Below are 21,641 nucleotides of genomic sequence, written 5' to 3'. Positions count from 1 at the left end.
GAGGTGGATTAATCTTTGTTTGTGTAAAACTATGGCTGTTTAACCAGGGAGAAATTTATGAGTTACTGCACAGTGGATATAGTGGCAGAGATATCTGACAAGAATAATATAATTCAGCATATATTATTTTTGCTTTGCAAATGATTTTGAAGTACATTGTGGTATCTTAGAAGGGACTTTGAAAGTAGGACAAAAGTGTTGCTTTACCACCATTGCATTAACAGAAACCAGTTTTCCCAATTTGCCCATAAATGTACCAAGGACTTTCCAGGAGAGTCTCTTAACCCCAGAGGCAGTGATTCAAAATTAAAGTGCACATTAGGAAACTTTGAACTACAATCAACTCAAGTATCAGTACTAATGCGCAATGAACTAGCATGGGTAAATCAATCCACAGATGATTTTCTACTTTAGCCATTAAATTTTACTCCATTTCCACATCTTTAAATCTAAATTCACTGGTAAAGTTACTTGATTTATCCCTAAGCTCTTATTCTTGTTCAACTCCTTGAAGGTAGTGCTGAAAAACAGAAAAGTAAATCCAAAGCAAGTAGAAGGAGGAAGAAGGAAAAAGTGACATGTCAATGATTAATCCCTAGATATTTAGACTTAATAATGAATAGGAACTATTTTCAGCTAATAAAAGAAAATGATACCATAGGCAGTAAACCTAAGATATGCAACTGTAAGAGCTGATAAGACTGTAAGTATGAAGAACTTTTGGAAAGGTTTAGAATACTGTATTGAATTTTGGAATATTTAGACCAATGTGTTTTTAAAAAGTGGAAATTATGGAATATCTTGCTAACATTTTAAGGATGCTATCAGGAAGATAGTGAAGACTTCCCTAAAGCACAGATTTATGTATCCTTGAAAATTGTTTGATATGAAGCGACTAAACCGTACTGCCCTTGCTTGACCCACCATTAAACTGTTAAGCCTGACATGCTGCTGCTCAGGAAACAGTTAATGCTATTCCACAGGAAACATGGCACCCAAGTTTTTGGCCAACAGTGAATTTTTTTGCTAATCACATTATGAGTAGGGAGTAACTTTTCCCACCAGTGGGAAGTTAAAGCACTCTTCCAACACCACTCTAAAGATGAGAATGCTAATCCTACAACCACCAAATGAAGGATGTATAGCACTGATCATAATACAGCCTTGCAAAGAACTCTCTAAGAAAAATTGAAGAAAAGCAAATCCCCAATAAAAAAACAAGAGAAGCTATAAATATTTTAAAACAGTATTTGAAATATGTACATATGAAAATTAAGCCTGATTATTAATAAGGCTCTTAAAGAAAGGAGCCTACCTACATCCCAAGGCAGATTTTTAAAAGCAAAGGATATTAGGATAAAACACTATTCCTTCAGCCATGCTGATTGATGATTTTCACCAGTTTCTTACCCCAGAGGAAGTGGAGGGCCACACTCCAATTCCCATGTCTGCATAGAGTTTACCATACAGAAAGTTTACCATATCCAAGAAAGTATGGTAAACACTATCTAGCCCTATTTTAACACTGTTTTACCAACATTTGAGACAGTCACTACCATCAAATCCAATTGTCGTCTTCATAGAACTGAGTTAAAGAACCCACCATTGGGGTTTCATGGACAGGTATGTAGAATAATACACCCAATGAATATTTGCTAAATGAATGAATCCTGAATTTAGTAAGCTTCCAAACTCATCATGATTCTGATATTCTGAATGGGGAAAAACAGGTCAAAAAGTAATCCTTAAAGAATTCTTCTTAACAGGGATTATTTTTGTCTGAATGTACAACATAGTATATGATGCTTTTCATTATCAAGATGAAATGCATCTGATGGAGTAAGTATTCTGACAAACTTCACCTCTCTGGCCTTGACCTTTCAAATGTATTTTGGTTCTGGTCTTGGCTTTTGGATAAGTGTCTATATAGAGCTCATCCCTCATGGCCTGTTCAGTCTGGCTGAACACAATGTCCAGTAGAGGGCTCCGTGAAAGACTAATTTAGCTCCAGAGTCCTTTTGGCCCATTCTATTGGCAGGGTTAAAGAATTCAGATAGGTCCACTGAGAACTTTTCAGCTATCCCAGACTTCCTGGGCCTTGAGGAGTTCTTTTGATCAGGGAGAATTAGCAGGTGATTTAGAACTACTTGTTTCACTGTATCCCAAATGAATTTTGTAAGCTGAAAAGAAATTTGTGATGTCATATTTGGTACTCTAAAATCTTATTGAAAAATTAATCTATCTATTTTAAGATTATGTCTATATTATCAAGTAATTATTTTCACTTATTTTTCTGTTCATTAGTTGTTCATCCTCACAATTCATATTTTGAGTTCGCCAATTTTTTGTTATGGGAAGCTGTCCTGTACATTGTAGGATGTTTGGCGACATCCTTGATCTTTACACCTGAATACCAGTAGTATACCCCTTTCTTGCCACTGGCCAATTATGACTATAAAAGAATGTCCCCAGACATTGCCAAATGACCATGGAGCAGAGGGTGGGAAAGGGAACCCTTGGTTGGAAACCGAACCCTTGGTTGGAAACCACTGTTCTACATCAAATATTGCTAGATGGCTCATTAGAAGTTATATTAAAATATGAAAATTTACCAAAATCAATTTTTGATGTACTCTGTTGCCCTGAAAATATTATTTAAAAGCTTTATTTCATTTTGGCCCAAAATAATGAATGATTTGGGAGATTTTTCTAATGTGTACATAGCTTTAGATGGCCTAGTCTACACTAGACAAGACAAGAAATAAACCAGGCTAAGAGTGTGCTTTCCGATTTGTTTAACTGTTGTTCAAGAACAGACAGAAATCCACAAACTTCAACTAGGAAAGAGATATTGGTTTCCTTCTTAATAAGGTTTGACAGAAAAATACATATGATACCCATAAATGAAGTTAAATTGCAGAAAATCTTTTTTATACTGAAGACTAGAAACATTGATTAATCCTTATTGGTAAGTTCAAAATGGAATTCTCAAACAGTGGATCTAATCATTAATTCAGTAACACCCAAGCCACTTACAAGTTAAAACAAGACACTGGGCACAGATCCATGAGCTGTTAATATTGTCTGTTTAAAAAAAAAACATAGCAGAATGCACATTACCAAATTTTGCTCCTTCAAGGTTGTAGTCATCTCAGTAAGCTTCACTACTTACCTACAACACTGTCATTGACCACTTTCCCAAACATTTTAGACCTGGAGTAACTGCCAGGTTGAATCACAACAGTATATCGTTCTTGTTTAGAATTACATCTTATTTAGTTCAACTGGGTTTTTTTATCTACCAGATTTGTTTCCAGCATTCAAATCCACATTTAAAAATTTAACGGTACTACCATTATAGATATTCAAAAAAAATGTTCAATTTTCCAAGAAAATTCAAAAGGAAAATCCTAAAATATTTTGAACAATGATAACATCTTTGAAGTAAATATAAGATTCCTCCAAGATGACTACCTGAGGAAAACAATATGCATTTGTATTTATGTTTGAGTATATTTGTCTTTTTAAAAAAATCTTAATTATTTTATACTTTCAAACTGAAGATTCGATGATCCACTATCTAAAAATTCTCTGAAAACAGTAAAGTTTTCTTTCTAAAGTTTTCACTAATGTTACTAAATCCAAATAGCAGCAATGATCTTTTTGTGCTACTAATTAACTGAATTGAAAAGCAGCACAGCATACTGGATAAAACCATGAGCCTGGTAACTCAACTGCCAGGATATAATTCTGATTCTGCCATTTATTCACTGTGTGACATTGGTTTCCTAATTTGTAAAATGGGTCTAACAATAATATCAACCTCATTGTTGTGAAGATTAAATGAGTTAATATAGAGAGAGCATTAAGAATAGGGATTGGCACATAGTAAGTGCTCAATAAATGTTGATTACTACTGTTATTGCGTCACTTTTCTCATGTCTCTTTCTATTTGATTTGAACCAGTTCCCTAAAAACCTCAATGTCTTGAACCAAAGAGTTGCCTATAATTTCTTTCACTCAGCTAAGAAATAAAAATTTGAACCCAAGAGATTCTCTACAAGCCATGCTTTTCATCTTTTGATTTCTCATTATTGTCTTTTGGGATCATATCTTTCCTTTGCATTTTACAAATTCTCTTTCAATCACTACTTACTTTCATTACATATTAAATCATATTGACAATATATGGAAAAGAAATTCTTTGGCACAGAATAAAGGTTTTAAACTTACAGCTGCACAGATATAGAAAGGGTAGGAGATTATTTTGTGTAATATGAATCAAACATGATGAAAAGAATGTAATCTCCCTCATAGAATACGTTTCCATTTAAGGGTTGATAACATTTAAATTCTTTAAGAATCAACTTCTCTGATACTCTTAATGACGCAGTATTTTTTTTAATATCACACAGCATTCTTTTGAGTGCATTCTTATGGTGGAGTTCCAGGTTCTGTTCTCTTGATTAATTTCTTAATCTTAACATACTTATCAACTCCAATAGAGGGAAACTCTTTGTATCATTCAATATTCATTGATAAGTGCAATGTAGCAGTAATATTGTAAATATTATCAATGACATATTGAAATCAATTTCTTGAGATCTGCTCTTCTTAATCCAAGAGATACTATGCATATATGTACATGTATATTTATAAAATATGGAAAATTACAACCCTAGTAATTGTCAGAACACCATGGTTAACCAGTTATTTCACTCAGACAAATAATTGTATTAAAATCTAGAAAGGACCTATAAAAATAATAAAAACAATAAAGTAGAAAATAAAACCAGCAAAACTTCAAGTTTATAATGTGTCCTTAAGGAGGAAACACAACATAGAATCTTTTTGCTTCCTCATTACTATAGCCATTTCACTGATGAACACTCTTTGATTCTAAGCATGACAACCAATTTAAATTATTTTTGGAGGCAAAATTTCTAGGATGTGGGCAATTTTTCTTATTTACTTGGGTGATTTCTTCAAAGATTCATATCAATTAAATTTAATTTTAGTAAGCTCTTCATTTGAAAGTAACATAAGTTGTCATAGTGAGAGAAAATCCTAAAATTATTTAATCATACATTTGTGCAAAAGAGTAGTTATCGGAGGCAGGGCAAGATGGCGGACTGGTGAGCTGTATGTTTTAGTTACTCCTCCAGGAAAGTAGGTAGAAAGCCAGGAACTGTGTGGACTGGACACCACAGAGCAATCTGACTTTGGGCATACTTCATACAACACTCATGAAAACGTGGAACTGCTGAGATCAGCGAAATCTGTAAGTTTTTGTGGCCAGGGAACCCGCACCCCTCCCTGCCAGGCTCAGTCCCATGGGAGGAGGGGCGGTCAGCTCCGGGAAGGAGAAGAGAGAACTGCAGTGGCAGCCCTTATCGGAAACTCATTCTACTGATCCAAACTCCAACCATAGATAGACTGAGACCAGACACCAGAGAATCTGAGAGCAGCCAGCCCAGCAGAGAGGAAACAGGCATAGAAAAAACAACACTAAAAACTCCAAAATAAAAGTGGAGGATTTTTGGAGTTCTGGTGAACATAGAAAGGGGAAGGGCAGAGTTCAGGCCCTGAGGCACATATGCAAATCCCGAAGAAAAGCTGATCTCTCTGCCCTGTGGACCTTTCCTTAATGGCCCTGGTTGCTTTGTCTCTTAGCATTTCAATAACCCATTAGATCTCTGAGGAGGGCCCTTTTTTTTTTTAATCCTTTTTTCTTTTTCTAAAACAATTACTCTAAGAAGCCCAATACAGAAAGCTTCAAAGACTTGCAATTTGGGCAGGTCAAGACAAGAGCAGAACTAAGAGAGCTCTGAGACAAAAGGCAATAATCCAGTGGCTGAGAAAATTCACTAAACACCACAACTTCCCAAGAAAAGGGGGGTGTCCACTCACAGCCATCATCCTAGTGGACAGGAAACACTCCTGCCCATCGCCAGCCCCATAGCCCAGAGCTGCCCCAGACAACCCAGTGTGACAGAAGCGCTTCAAATAACAGGCACACACCACAAAACTGGGCGTGGACATTAGCCTTCCCTGCAACCTCAGCTGATTGTCCCAGAGTTGGGAAGGTGGAGCAGTGTGAATTAACAAAGCCCCATTCAGCCATCATTTCAGCAGACTGGGAGCCTCCCTACACAGCCCAGCAGCCCAGAACTGCCCTGGGGGGACGGTACTCACCTGTGATGTAGCACAGTTATCCCTCAACAGAGGACCAGGGGGGTGCACAGCCTGGAAGAGGGGCCCACTTGCAAGTCTCAGGAGCCATACGCCAATACCAAGGACTTGTGGGTCAGTGGCAGAGACAAACTGTGGCAGGACTGAACTGAAGGATTAGACTATTGCAGCAGCTTTAAAACTCCACGATCACCAGGGAGATTTGATTGTTAGAGCCACCCCCCCTCCCTGACTGCCCAGAAACACGCCCCATATACAGGGTGGGCAACACCAACTACACACGCAAGCTTGGTACACCAATTGGAATCCACAAGACTCACTCCCCCACTCACCAAAAAGGCTAAGCAGGGGAGAACTGGCTTGTGGAGAACAGGTAGCTCGTGGACGCCACCTGCTGGTTAGTTAGAGAAAGTGTACTCCACGAAGCTGTAGATCTGATAAATTAGAGATAAGGACTTCAATTGGTCTACAAATCCTAAAAGAACCCTATCAAGTTCAGCAAATGCCAAGAGGCCAAAAACAACAGAAAATTATAAAGCACATGAAAAGAACAGATGATATGGACAACCCAAGCCCAAGCAACCAAATCAAAAGTTCAGAAGAGACACAGCACCTAGAGCAGCTACACAAAGAACTAAAGATGAACAATGAGACCATAGTACGGGATACAAAGGATATCAAGAAGACCCTAGAAGAGCATAAAGAAGACATTGCAAGACTAAATAAAAAAATAGATGATCTTATGGAAATTAAAGAAACTGTTGACCAAATTAAAAAGATTCTGGACACTCATAGTACAAGATTAGAGGAAGTTGAACAATGAATCAGTGACCTGGAAGATGACAGAATGGAAAATGAAAGTATAAAAGAAAGAATGGGGAAAAAAATTGAAAAAATCGAAACGGACCTCAGGGATATGATAGATAATTTAAAACATCCAAATATAAGACTCATTGGTGTTCCAGAAGGGGAAGAAAAGGGTAAAGGTCTAGGAAGAGTATTCAAAGAAATTGTTGGGGAAAACTTCCCAAATCTTCTAAACAATATAAATACACAAATCATAAATGCTCAGCGAACTCCAAATAGAATAAATCCAAATAAACCCACTCCAAGACATATTCTGATCACACTGTCAAACACGGAAGAGAAGGAGCAAGTACTGAAAGCAGCAAGAGAAAAGCAATTCCCCACATACAAAGGAAACAGCATAAGACTAAGTAGTGACTACTCAGCAGCCACCATGGAGGCGAGAAGGCAGTGGCACGATATATTTAAAATTCTGAGTGAGAAAAATTTCCAACCAAGAATACTTTACGCAGCAAAGCTCTCCTTCAAATTTGAAAGAGAGCTTAAATTTTTCACAGACAAACAAATGCTGAGAGAATTTGCTAACAAGAGACCTGCACTACTGGAGATACTAAAGGGAGCCCTACAGACAGAGAAACAAAGGAAGGACAGAGAGACTTGGAGAAAGGTTCAGTACTAAAGAGATTCGGTATGGGTACAATTAAGGATATTAATAGAGAGAGGGGGAAAATATGACAAACATAAGCCAAAGGATAAGATGGCTGATTCAAGAAATGCCTTCATGGTTATAACGTTGAATGTAAATGGATTAAACTCTCCAATTAAAAGATATAGATTTGCAGAATGGATCAAAAAAAAATGAACCATCAATATGTTGCATACAAGAGACTCATCTTAGACACAGGGACACAAAGAAATTGAAAGTGAAAGGATGGAAAAAAATATTTCATGCAAGCTACAGCCAAAAGAAAGCAGGTTTAGCAATATTAATCTCAGATAAAATAGACTTTAAATGCAGGGATGTTTTGAGAGACAAAGAAGGCCACTACATACTAATAAAAGGGGCAATTCAACAAGAAGAAATAACAATCATAAATGTCTATGCACCCAATCAAGGTGCCACAAAATACATGAGAGAAACACTGGCAAAACTAAAGGAAGCAATTGATGTTTCCACAATAATTGGGGGAGACTTCAACACATCACTCTCTCCTATAGATAGATCAACCAGACAGAAGACCAATAAGGAAACTGAAAACCTAAACAATCTGATAAATGAATTAGATTTAACAGACATATACAGGACATTACATCCCAAATCACCAGGATACACATATTTTTCTAGTGCTCGCAGAACTTTCTCCAGAATAGATCATATGCTGGGAGATAAAACAAGCCTCAATAAATTTAAAAAGATTGAAATTATTCAAAGCACATTCTCTGACCACAATGGAATACAATTAGAAGTCAATAACCATCAGAGACTTAGAAAATTCACAAATACCTGGAGGTTAAACAACACACTCCTAAACAATCAGTGGGTTAAAGAAGAAATAGCAAGAGAAATTGCTAAATATATAGAGATGAATGAAAATGAGAACACAACATACCAAAACCTATGGGATGCAGCAAAGCAGTGCTAAGGGGAAAATTTATAGCACTAAATGCATATATTAAAAAGGAAGAAAGAGCCAAAATCAAAGAACTAATGGATCAACTGAAGAAGCTAGAAAATGAACAGCAAACCAATCCTAAACCAAGTACAAGAAAAGAAATAACAAGGATTAAAGCAGAAATAAATGACATAGAGAACAAAAAAACAATAGAGAGGATAAATATCACCAAAAGTTGGTTCTTTAAGAAGATCAACAAGATTGACAAGCCCCTAGCTAGACTGACAAAATCAAAAAGAGAGAAGACCCATATAAACAAAATAATGAATGAGAAAGGTGACATAACTGCAGATCCTGAAGAAATTAAAAAAATTATAAGAGGATACTATGAACAACTGTATGGCAACAAACTGGATAATGTAGAGGAAATGGACAATTTCCTGGAAACATATGAACAACCTAGACTGACCAGAGAAGAAATAGAAGACCTCAACCAACCCATCACAACCAAAGAGATCCGATCAGTCATCAAAAATCTTCCCACAAATAAATGCCCAGGGCCAGATGGCTTCACAGGGAAATTCTACCAAACTTTCCAGAAAGAACTGACACCAATCTTACTCAAACTCTTTCAAAACATTGAAGAAAATGGAACACTACCTAACTCATTTTATGAAGCTAACATCAATCTAATACCAAAACCAGGCAAAGATGTTACAAAAAAGGAAAACTACCGGCCAATCTCCCTAATGAATATAGATGCAAAAATCCTCAACAAAATACTTGCAAATCGAATCCAAAGTCACATTAAAAAAATCATACACCATGACCAAGTGGGGTTTATTCCAGGCATGCAAGGATGGTTCAACATAACAAAATCAATCAATGTATTACAACACATTAAAAATTCGAAAGGGAAAAATCAAATGATCATCTCAATAGATGCTGAAAAAGCATTTGACAAAGTCCAACATCCGTTTTTGATAAAAACACTTCAAAAGGTAGGAATTGAAGGAAACTTCCTCAATATGATAAAGAGCATATATGAAAAACCCACAGCCAGCATAGTACTCAATGGTGAGAGACTGAAAGCCTTCCCTCTAAGATCAGGAACAAGACAAGGATGCCTGCTGTGACCACTGTTATTCAACATTGTGCTGGAAGTGCTAGCCAGGGCAATCCGGCAAGACAAAGAAATAAAAGGCATCCAAATTGGAAAAGAAGAAGTAAAACTGTCATTGTTTGCAGATTATATGATCTTATATCTGGAAAACCCTGAGAAATCGACGATACAGCTACAAGAGCTAATAAACAAATTTAGCAAAGTAGCGGGATACAAGATTAATGCACATAAGTCAGTAATGTTTCTATATGCTAGAAATGAACAAACTGAAGAGACACTCAAGAAAAAGATACCATTTTCAATAGCAACTAAAAAACTCAAGTACCTAGGAATAAACTTAACCAAAGAGGTAAAAGACCTATACAAAGAAAACTACACAACTCTACTAAAAGAAATAGAAGGGGATCTTAAACGATGGAAAAATATTCCATGTTCAAGGATAGGAAGGCTAAATGTCATTAAGATGTCAATTCTACCCAAACTCATCTACAGATTCAATGCAATCCCAATCAAAATTCCAACAACCTACCTTGCAGACTTGGAAAAACTAGTTATCAAATTTATTTGGAAAGGGAAGATGCCTCGAATTGCTAAAGACACTCTAAAAAAGAACAGCGAAGTGGGAAGACTTAACACTCCCTGACTTTGAAGCTTATTATAAAGCCACAGTTGTCAAAACAGCATGGTACTGGCACAAAGACAGACATATAGATCAATGGAATTGAATTGAGAATTCAGAGATAGACCCTCAGATCTACGGCCGACTGATCTTTGATAAGGCCCCCAAATTCACTGAACTGAGTCATAATGGTCTTTTCAACAAATGGGGCTGGGAGAGTTGGATATCTATATCCAAAAGAATGAAAGAGGACCTCTACCTCACCCCCTACAAAAAAATTAACTCAAAATGGATGAAAGATCTCAATATAAAATTAAGTACCATAAACCTCCTAGAAGATAATGTAGGAAAACATCTTCAAGACCTTGTATTAGGCGGCCACTTCCTAGACTTTACACCCAAAGCACAAGCAACAAAAGAAAAAATAGATAAATGGGAACTCCTCAAGCTTAGAAGTTTCTGCACCTCAACGGAATTTCTCAAAAAGGTAAAGAAGCAGCCAACCCAATGGGAAAAAATTTTTGGAAACCATGTATCTGACAAAAGACTGATATCTTGCATATATAAAGAAATCCTACAACTCAATGACAATAGTACAGACAGCGCAATTAGAAAATGGGCAAAAGATATGAAAAGACAGTTCTCTGAAGAGGAAATACAAATGGCCAAGAAACACATGAAAAAATGTTCAGCTTCACTAGCTATTACAGAGATGCAAATTAAGACCACAATGAGATACCATCTAACACCGATTAGAATGGCTGCCATTAAACAAACAGGAAACTACAAATGCTGGAGGGGATGTGGAGAAATTGGAACTCTTATTCATTGTTGGTGGGACTGTATAATGGTTCAGCCACTCTGGAAGTCAGTCTGGCAGTTCCTTAGAAAACTAGATATAGAGTTACCGTTCGATCCAGCCATTGTACTTCTCGGTATATACCCGGAAGATCGGAAAGCAGTGACACGAACAGATATCTGCACGCCAATGTTCATAGCAGCATTATTCATAATTGCCAAGAGATGGAAACAACCCAAATGTCCTTCAACAGATGAGTGGATAAATAAAATGTGGTATATACACACGATGGAATACTACACGGCAGTAAGAAGGAACGATCTCATGAAACATATGACAACTTGGATGAACCTTGAAGGCATAATGCTGAGCGAAATAAGCCAGGCACAAAAAGAGAAATATTATATGCTACCACTAATGTGAACTTTGAAAAATGTAAAACAAATGGTTTATAATGTAGAATGTAGGGGAACTAGCAATAGAGAGCAATTAAGGAAGGGGGAACAACAATCCGAGAAGAACAGATCAGCTATTTAACGTTCTGGGGATGCCCAGAAATGACTATGGTCTGTTAATTTCTGATGGATATAGTAGGAACAAGTTCACAGAAATGTTGCTATATTATGTAACTTTCTTGGGGTAAAGTAGGAACATGTTGGAAGTTAAGCAGTTATCTTAGGTTAGTTGTCTTTTTCTTCCTCCCTTGTTATGGTCTCTTTGAAATGTTCTTTTATTGTATGTTTTTTTTTTTTTAATTTTTTTTCATACAGTTGATTTAAAAAAGAAAGGAGAGTTAAAAAAAAAAAAGAAAAACAAGGAAAAAAATATGTAGTGCCCCCTTGAGGAGCCTGTGGAGAATGCAGGGGTATTGGCCTACCCCACCTCGATGGTTGCTAACATGACCACAGACATAGGGGACTGGTGGTTTGATGGGTTGAGCCCTCTACCATAGGTTTTACCCTTGGGAAGACGGTTGCTGCAAAGGAGAGGCTAGGCCTCCCTATAATTATGCCTAAGAGCCTCCTCCCGAATGCCTCTTTGTTGCTCAGATGTGGCCCTCTCTCTCTAGCTAAGCCAACTTGAAAGGTGAAATCACTGCCCTCCCCCCTACGTGGGATCAGACACCCAGGGGAGTGAATCTCCCTGGCAACGTGGAATACGACTCCCGGAGAGGAATGTAGACCTGACATCGTGGGACAGAGAACATCTTCTTGACCAAAAGGGGGATGTGAAAGGAAATGAAATAAGCTTCAGTGGCAGAGAGATTCCAAAAGGAGCTGAGAATTCACTCTGGTGGGCACTCATACACACACTTTAGACAACCCTTTTTAGGTTCTAAAGAATTGGGGTAGCTGGTGGTGGATACCTGAAACTATCAAACTACAACCCAGAACCCATGAATCTCGAAGACAATTGTATAAAAATGTAGCTTATGAGGGGTGACAGTGGGATTGGGAAAGCCATAAGGACCACACTCTACTTTGTCTAGTTTATGGTTGGATGAGTAGAAAAATAGGGGAAGGAAACAAACAAACAAACAGAGAAAGGTACCCAGTGTTCTTTTTTACTTCAATTGCTGTTTTTCACTTTAATTATTATTCTTGTTATTTTTGTGTGTGTGCTAATGAAAGTGTCAGGGATTGATTTAGGTGATGAATGTACAACTATTTAATGGTACTGTGAACAATCGAATATACGATTTGTCTTGTAAAAAGAAAAAAAAAAAAGAGTAGTTATCAAAACAGTCTTTAGGACCACTTTAATTGGGCAAAGACTTGAGGGATTTGGGGCTTGTGGCTGGATGCTGCCTCAAGGTGGTTATAAAGGTAGAGAGGTAGAAGTTGATGCAGAAGTTGCACCATTTGTAAATAAAGAGGCATAAAACTATGTTCCTATGTGTTTCACCTATTTGTTGCTCCTCTCCCCAAAGGTCTAGAAAAAGAGAGGTATAAAACACTCAAATACCCATCAATTCCTGCACAAATCTGAACTCTACCACTGGCCTTTAATGGAGTTTTCTCCCCTCAGAACATCCTTTAAACCTGATTTTACCTAATTTTTAAAAATCATATAAAAAAATCATATATCGTAATGGATTTAGGTCTAGAGTATATAATCTAAAACATCTGGAATATTATAATAATTAAAAGACAACAATTAAATTTAAAAATGAGCAAAAATTTGAATCAACAACTCACCAAGGAAGAGATACAGACAGTAAATAAGCACATAGAAGAATGATCAACATCTTTATAATTGGTGAAATGCCAATTATAAACCAAAGTGAGATACCACAGCATACATACTAGATCAGATAACATTTTAAAAACTGAAAGTACCAAGTGCTGATGAGGATATGGAACTTATGGAGGTCTCATGATACTGGGAATGTGAAACGGTACAACCAATTTGAAAAATGGTTTTGAAAAACAGTTAAACATACACTTACCAATATGACTAAGCAATACCTCTTCTAAGTGTTATTTACCTGAAAGAAATGAATACACATGGCCACAAAAAGGCCCATGTGTGAGTGTTTATAGCAATTCTGTTTATAATTGCCCCAAATTGGAAACAACTCAAATGCCCATCACCTGGTAAATGGATAAACAGATTATTATTTTTTCATACAATGGAGTTCTACTCACCAATCAAAATGAATAAACTACTAATGCAACAATATGGATGAATCACAAAAGCATTATGTTAACTGGAAGAAGCCAGACACAAAGTTTACACACTGTATGATTCCATTTATGTGAATACTGGAAAGGGCAAAATTATAGGGACACAAATCAGAGCAGTGGTTGCTTTGGACCAGGAAAGAGGATTGATCATAAAGGAGAACAATGGAAATTTTTGGAGTAATGGCAATATTCTATATCTTGATGATAGCCATGGTTAATGATGGTAGACACTCATAAAATTCATAAAACTGTAAGCCTAAATAGAATGAATTTGTACATATATGAATTATATCTCAATAAACTTGAGTTTAAAAACACAGTGCTGTAATTGAAATCATCCCTCACGTGGGATAGGTAGTTCATTCCAAATCCAAACTCACCTAGGCAGGACCAAGTCACGATCAGGGGAATAGATGTCAGTCATCATCATTTATTTCAGCTTACCACACTTATGTAATATAGGATGTAAAAATCCAAAACCTGGTAGCACGATTGCATTTGATAAGAAATGGACAATTTCTCTAAGGTCCCTGCATTAAAATCATGATAGACCAGGTTATGCTATAGTAGCAAAGCCCAAATCTCAGGGGTTAAACACAACAAATATTTTTTTCTTGCTCATGTAAATTCCTCTGCAAGTTTCTGGTCACTGTCCAGAGCAACTGCTGTCCATACAGTTCCTCAGTGGTCTCAAACGAACAAATCTCCACCATACTGTAGCTGTATCATCTGTAGCATGCAGGCTCTTGGTTAGTGTGGCAGGGGAAGAGAATTCTCACAGCAGTAATTAAATGCTCTGGTCTGGAAGTGACAACCCACATTTCTGCTGCTCACAATACTTTGTCAAGGACTGGTCACAAGGTCTAACTTACCTGCAAGGGGCAGAGAAATACAATCTCCCTTGTGCAAGGAAAAAGAGGAGGATCAGAGAGAGGTAAGCACCAGAAGTCTCTAACGCAGTCTCTTTTTATTTAATTTCATGATGTATATTCTGCATCTTCTTATTCAAGTAACTATTCATTCACTCATTCTTCTGGACTGCAAAAATGGCAACATAATTACTAGGCAGAAGCAATATGATGGCATATTCTTGCCCTGAATTTCATCATTTGAACCTCAACAACTGTTATCCTGGTGGCAAATTAAGTCTGCCAAGGGCTTAATATTTTCTCCTGGGATTTCCATTGAGTTCTGGTATCCAGAGGCTGATGAGAATTTGCTTTGCATGCTCCTGCTTAGTCTTCTGGCATTTGGGAATTTAGGAGCAATTAAAGTCATCTTTTAATGATAGAAGGAATTAAATGTGTACTAGCTATGTTAATAGAATATACTCAAAGTTTCAGATGGCAGTCTGAACTTTGGAACATTTTTGGGCCAAACCCACACTCAATTCTTTAGTGATCCCTTAAAATGTAAGGTGAAACAGGACAAAATTTAAACAAAGAAGAAAAGATATTTTCCAACAGGAGGAGCTTTAAGGTCACCACGGAATGGGGCTGAGAATCTATACACTGAAGAGAGAGGAGTAAACATCAGATAATTGGTGAAGTGGAAGTTTCTAACATGAAAGGAAGGTACTAAATGCTATGGAGGTAGGAAACAAGCTGTTAGAATAGGGGGCAGTGGATCAACATTGGGGAGGGATGCAGAACAGAGATCGATCTCAATCTTAAAATGGGTTTTGGGAAAGCAGTAAAAGTTCAGAAGCCCTTGAATCTGTCTCAATTTATCCTTACCCTATGAAAAAAATGAGCTAACCATTTGTCCTTTAAATCCATTAAAAAGAGTGAATACAACAGACAAGGTTGGTTAAGAGGAAGGTCCACTGAGGTAGATTGAACTATCCTGTTCTTAACAGTGATATATGTTCAGCTTGTATATACATATATATACATTTATATATAGTATATCTTATGTACATATAGACATATATATGTAGGCTACAAATATATATGGGCTTAAAATAGGTAAACAGAAAAATTCCTCAGAGAAAGTAGACAAAGATTCCATCACAATACAATTCAGAAAGTAGCTATAGCATAATAATCTTTTAGGAGAGGCAATATGTGCTGCTCATTCTACCCCCTTCTCCATTCTACATCATTGTATCTCAATACAGACATTATTAAAGGAACTCAGCTCTCTTTCCCATGGAGCCCAGACCAAGAGTTAGCATCATTTTCAGCCCAGTACTGGAAGCAGCCTCTACAAATCATCAATCAATCAATAAACAAATAATTAAAAAGATAAACTAACTCAAACTTTGCATTCAATTTGAAATCTATTTTCTCTGAAAGATGAGTAAAAGATTTATGAATTTTGAGTAGTAGAAAAGAGTTTCTCCAGATATTTTTCTTCACCGTAGAATCCTAGGAAAATCATTCACTTCCTTCTTCCTTCTTTTGTCCCTCTCTTCCCTCTTTCCTTAAACAAATATGAATTTAGCACTTACCACATGCCAAGCATTGTGCCAGGTGCTGGACATACAGTGGTGACCAAAACACAGTGGTGAAATTCTAAATAGCATGCAGTCTTCATGGTCCTTCCCTTCTGGAAAGATTTTCTTCACTTTGCTGAAAGCTTAGATGGGCTTGGTCTAAGTCCAATCTGGCACTGCTTCTCAGTCTCCATTGCTACCACCTCTCTCCAAACTCCATGGTCTCCCACCTGAGTTGAAGTAGCCTCCATAGTAAATCTCTCCATTCTCTACAATCCCATCCAATCCATTCTCCACACTGAGCTAGAGCAATCTTAAAATTTCATACCAGATCATGTGACAAGCCTGCTTAAAACTCTCCATTGGATTCCTCTGCTGTTAAAGCAGAAGCCAAGACTCCTAAAATGGCTTCCAAGGCCCTGAATGATTCCTTCGTAACTGTTCCTAGCTTCACCAACTGCTCTTCTACCCTTTGCACTCTATAATTCAACCACAACACTCTTTTCGAAGTTCTCAGATTTACCCAATTTCTTTCTGCCTCATGACTTTGATCCTGTTGTTTTGTCCCCTGGAATGCTCTTTTCTCACCCTTTCCTTTAAATTAACCCTTCGTCACCCACCAGAGCTCAGCTCGGAAGTCACTACTTAAAGATTTCTTCTCTGACCAACTGCCCCACTCCCACCCTAGATTTCATTATTCTCATGGTACCACATACCTTTCCTTCTTTCACTACCTTTTATGTTTATATATTTGATCTGTTTGATTATTTGATTATCTGCCTGCCCCATTAGACTATAAGCTCAACAGCTACATGATGAGTGCAAGGAAAATGTCTGCTTTGATACTTTGTGTGTGTGTTTGTGTAATCTAGCACATAGTAGATGCTTCACAAATAGTTGAGGTTTGAAGAAATGAAAAAATAATTAACTCACCAGTTGCGTGAATGAACAAATAAATATTCCACTATTTCTGTCCCTAAAGCTTACAATCTAATGGAATAAATTCTGTGAAAGGAGAAGCATAGTGTGCTATGGAAAAACATAAGAAGGGTATCTAATTCCAATTTTGAGGGTATTCTATGATGAGAAATAATTATATATCAAGAATTATAATAGGCATATTTATAGAAATAGAAAAGACTCACATTTCTAGCATTTGCAGGGCTGCGTATAGTAATAAGAATAGCAACAGAAGTTGTGGAAATTCAGTTGAAAAAGGCTGCATTTTAAGGTCTGAACTCCCAATGGTTGCAAGCACAGAGACCCAGAATTCTTCCAATTAACACATCAGTCCTGACCCATGGAAGTATCTGCAGTGAGGCCCATCAACATTAAAAAAAAACAGAGAAAGCACAGAGGTAAATCAACCAATGTTGAAAATACAAATAATGACAGAATAAGAGAACCGTGGTCACACCTGGGGTATATGCTTTTTATTTGATTGTTCATGGCTAGAAAAGGTTGGCAAGAAATCCTACAATCTCATTGTAGTTTTAGTAAGCACTGTTTCTAGACACTTCATATATATGTGTACATATGCACTTCATCCAATATAATACATTAAATATAGTTCATTTTACATGATGGCTTCCGTCATTTTGGGTTAACCTTCTTTGTTATCTTTATGAAATTTTGACTTTTAAAAAATCTTTTATTGCTAAGCATTTATTTAGACACAAACATATTCATAATACATTTGCAGATGAGATCCTGGTAGCCAAGCTGAGAAACCCACCTGTTTGATAATTGTTCTTGAATCAGATCTGTTCCTGGCAGAGGTTGGGCCAAATGTTCTTCATAAGTAAACAGGAACTCAGATAGCTTTGCTGTGGATTTGCCATGTAGCTTCCAAGGCTAGGGAAAGAGGTCCCATGAGAGTCTGTGATGATGGAACCCGACAGCACTTGGGCAGAATGTAAATGCTAAGCTACAGAATCCATTTTTCCTCACTGTGATCAACCAGATTGCTATAGGGAAGCAAATAACTGTGGGGTCCAGTGGGAGAAGTCAAACAGCTGTCACTACCCCAAACAAATGGGAGTCTGAGAAAGCATTCAGCAATGTCATATTGCCACGGGTGTGTCAGGAGCTGCCCCTGAGACCTCATCTTCCTCTTCATTTCCTCAGCAAAGGAAATTAAATGTCATTGGTGAGCACAGAAGCTCCCTGATTTCACCGTTACCTTCTCATTTCCAAAGATTCTTTGTGTTCTTTCTCAAAGTACTAAAAAAAAAAGTCTATTTCTAGAAATAGTGTTTCTTTCTTGCACAAAGAATTTTTCTTGCTTTTTTGGAAAACATTTCACTCATTTTCTTTTTTTCTGAATTAATATTTTCAGGGCAATTTGACATTTGGAGGCATAAATCAAATTATCAAATTTAGTATTGGTGAAATTATCTTAATTCTTTTAAGAGATATATGTCTTTGGTTAAAAGCATGATGATAATTAATGACAACTATAATGTGTTTTTAAATACATGGCATGTAATTACAGAGTGCCATAGGTTAATGCAGACTGAAATAGACTTGTGTTCAGAATAACTAGTCTACTGCATCTATCCTTGCGTTCTTAAATAAACCATTTAATGACTTTACAGGACTCACCTGTAAAGCAAAAATAGCAGTCAGAATCCTATCTATTTCAACAGGCTGAAATATTTAAAATGATGTGAGTAGAAATTTTAGGGAACTTTAAGGCACTAAACATGTTAGATATTAGTATTATTACTATTATCATCGCTCGAAGCTAGAAAAACAATTAAGTTTTTTTTTTTTTTAGGTACATCTCTAGACATTATACATTCTTTTTCTTTCTCTTGATTTTGAGTAACTAATGTTTTCCTAAAATGAAATTTGTAGTGCATCGGACCTCAGGTATGAGATAGTCTACTGAAATTGTTTTTGTTTTCTTTTATGTTGAAGTAAAATCCTGAGACTTCATACATGTGTGAGGGGCTCAGGCTGTTCTGAGTAGCCATGATTTGTGCAAGAGGGCATTGCACGTGGATCAAGTGGTCTCAGTGCTTTCCTCAATGACATATTTTCCCACTGTTCTTAATTTTCAGCCTACAGGCAGACCCCGGACATCTTGCTGACATCACCACTCATCCAAGTGTGAACCCTGATCTTTGCATAGGTGCACCAATGCCCTCTGCTGGACAGACTGCAGCAGGCAGCTTCAGAGTTACTTCTCCATTGTGGGTTTCCTGCAGCTTTTCAACATCATCAAACCTGGGTGGTTGCTTACCATCTTCAAGAGGGATCTGGTGAAGCTGATTAATGCAGTGCTTTGGGTCTGCCACAGAAGATGCTTTGAGTAACATGCTAAAAAAGCATCTGACTTTTTAACTTGGGAGTACGTTTCAACAATACTCATGGCAAAGTAACTCACGTTCACATTTTGGAACACATCCATTCTTTTCCATTCGTTCAGAATATTTTGCTGGAGTATCCTCAAGTCAGAGAACTATTTCATCTTATATGACTTAGAAGACACGGTCCATAAGAGTTTAAGATGATCTTCCAGTGAAATGCAACTTTTCCTTCTGAATAATTAGACATGACTGGTAGCTGTTCTGTTATTTTGTCATCAAGTATTTATTGAACATCTATTAAGTATCATTACTAGGCATATCTTGGTGAATAAAATACTTCTATGAAGGTACTTTTTGAAGTAATATACAAGTAACCTTGTGTCTACTTTTGACCTGCTGAAATAGAAATACCAATGGGAATACAACTAGAGTGAACAGCCATCCTCATTTGCTTGGGACTGAAGAGTTTCCCAGGATGCAGCACTTTCAGTCTTAAACAAATCTCAGGCAAAGTGGGATGAGCTGGCCACTCTAAATTCACTTCCTATCATAGAAGACTGTAACTTGCAGGAGCATTCATTGAAAAATAATCTTTCAATAGCATTAGTTTCATCCCTGATGCGCTTATTCTGAACAGTTTCTTCACGTTAAAAACTGGTTGTAACTTATGTACATAACACTTATGAATCAATCTATTGAATTACCATTTGCAAAGCATTTTCTTATACACAAAAGATGCTGAGCAAGCCCAAAATCATAAATATAAATTTGTACTGTGAAAGCCAAGGAAAATAGATGCTTGAAAAGCTGAGCTCAACCTTGTAAGATGCAGAAAGAGTTTAGGTTACCTATGATGAAAGGTTTTAGAACAAAAAGTGAAATTAAAACCAGAGAAAGGTATTTCTTAATGGAATCCATGAAAAAGACTAAGCAAACTCCCATGAGTCAGGTGATAAAATATCACAGAAGCTTAGAATGAAATAGACATAAATTCATCCACTCTTTTTAGCCAAACCAACAGTTTTTCCTGGATTTGATGTCATTTGTTAAGTTTTGAATAGATCTTCGGACATATAATTCTGAAAAATTAATCTATATCTCTCATTGCTAAAAGTTCCCCACATTTTATTTAAATATGATCCTATTTCTCATCATTTTTCTTTAGCATTAAAAAAATTAAAGCATATTCACACTTGTGATATCTTACAAAATGCTACACAATTCTTCTCAGTTCTATCTTTCCCAGTGGTTTCTACCTTTATCTCCCAAAATCACTCTTTGGGTGAAGCCAGCAAATGGCTTACATATAACAAGACATTGAAATAGACCTATGTTTGTTGCAAATGAGCCTCTCATAGCAGTTGAGGGATGAATGAACCGAAAGCTTTTAAGAAGCTAGGTGCCTCATCCTATGAGTGATGCTGGATGGAAAGTACTCAGAAATTACTGCAGCCAAGGAGGAATTGAAAGAAAGATATGCATGTGTTTTAGCAAAGATCCTATAAAAAAAAAGAACATCAAATTATAAATTTCATGGTAAATTAAGAAAGGTCATGTAAGTACAGAAATCCACAGATAATATCCTTCTCTTTTTTCCACTAATGGTTTAATTCTCCTTTCAAACTTTTAGTCTTATACGTAGCAGAGGTTATAAGAACAAGAAAAGTACTAAATGAATTTTTATGCCTTTAACTTGTTCCTGCTCCCTCTGAAATAAAGAAATTGATAAGCAATGCACTGGATAATAAATAGATATATGTAAAGGACAATTCTGAGAATGTTAGCAGTGGAGAGGACCTGAGAAACTCCCTAGTCCAATTGTCCTCCTCTTGCTGAATTAATGGATGTGAAAACGAGGTTTGGTAAACTGTCCGTGGTGAATGTCAGATGCCAGTGTCAGGCTTTCTAACACTCAGCCCAGTCTCTTCCCATCGCAACTCTTCCCAACTTAACTGAGAATTGACTCAATAGCTTGGCCAGATTCCTAATGTGGTATGTTAGCATATTCATTGAATGTCAATGTAATGCATTAAGAAAGCACAGATTCTTT

At 36.8% G+C, this 21,641-nt stretch overlaps 1 long non-coding RNA gene across 2 annotated transcripts in view; it reads right to left on the bottom strand.

Annotated features, from left to right (window-relative positions):
• The window catches only part of LOC119531777, a 75,137-nt gene extending 56,582 nt beyond the window's left edge, over positions 1–18,555 (bottom strand). For both annotated transcript variants that reach the window (XR_005216407.1, XR_005216406.1), the window contains exons 1-3: positions 18,013–18,555; positions 17,423–17,587; positions 14,713–14,878 (exon numbers count right to left, since the gene is read on the bottom strand). This is a non-coding gene — a long non-coding RNA (uncharacterized LOC119531777). The remainder of the gene's footprint in view (positions 1–14,712; positions 14,879–17,422; positions 17,588–18,012) is intronic.
• Positions 18,556–21,641: the final 3,086 nt, after the last annotated feature.

The sequence above is a fragment of the Choloepus didactylus genome, chromosome 1, assembly GCF_015220235.1.
Source record: "Choloepus didactylus isolate mChoDid1 chromosome 1, mChoDid1.pri, whole genome shotgun sequence".
Classification (NCBI taxonomy): domain Eukaryota; kingdom Metazoa; phylum Chordata; class Mammalia; order Pilosa; family Megalonychidae; genus Choloepus; species Choloepus didactylus.
Note: the sequence above shows the minus strand (reverse complement) of the source record. Positions and strands in the feature narration are given on the sequence as shown.